Source organism: Lycium ferocissimum, chromosome 9, assembly GCF_029784015.1.
Source record: "Lycium ferocissimum isolate CSIRO_LF1 chromosome 9, AGI_CSIRO_Lferr_CH_V1, whole genome shotgun sequence".
NCBI lineage: Eukaryota > Viridiplantae > Streptophyta > Magnoliopsida > Solanales > Solanaceae > Lycium > Lycium ferocissimum.
The window spans coordinates 8,391,063-8,392,035 of record NC_081350.1 but is presented as its reverse complement, the minus strand read 5'-3'; positions in this window follow the sequence as shown (position 1 = coordinate 8,392,035).

Sequence of the window (973 nt, the reverse complement as noted above, 5' to 3'; positions counted from 1 at the left end):
ATAGTTGCATTGATAGTTATCTTCAGTCTCATCTGTATAGTGGACTGAATTTGTTTATGGTTATGTGAATGTGTAGATCATCAGTTTGTTTAGTGAATGGGCAGTGGTCCAACCTGGTTAATTTGGCTATTCTATGTTCCATGATTTGATTGTTTCGTTGTCCTGCTTAAGTAATAATACTAAGACTTGCATAATTGTTCAGGGCATTAAGTACCATGAAAACCATGGAATATGAGAAGTTCTATACTCTACATATAAAAAGTTGAAGGAATACAAATTAATATATTTTGAGTACTTCAATATTTGAATGATAAAATACAGCACTATTGTAAAATTACCATCCACATTGTCATTTTAGTTCCTTTTCCAAACTGCTTTGAACTGTTTTTCCTTGAGCCAAGGGTCTATCGGAAACAACCTCTCTACCTCCAAGGTAGGGGTAAGGTTTGCGTACTACCCTCCCCAGACCCCGCTTTGTGGGATTACCCTGTGTATGTTGTTGTTGCATTGTCATCTTAGATATGACATGTTTGCTGGACAGTGCTGGATTCACATATCATGAAATACTCAAGTTGACATCTGGCAAAGTCTCTCAGAAATATATTGCAGGCACTTGCAATATAAGATTTTTGTGTAAATGATTGACTTCTCCAAAAAAAAAAAAAAGAACAAAAAGAAGAAGAAGATATTTGTATAAATGATTCACTTATCCTAAAAAAGAAGCATGAAGATCTCCAAAGTAAATGAAAATCATTGTTATTATTCGTGCTATATATTCTCGGTGCTATACTACTGAATATCCTCTTCCTAGGAGTATTTCTCTTTTCTAATTGACCTCATCACTAACTCTTGAGCATTACAGAGTGGGGGAGAATGTGGTAATAACCATCCTGAATTTTTTTTTATATTTGTAAGTTTGTCTGTATTTTCCAGGTTTAGATAATGGATTCAACAGTGTCAATACTTGCAAATG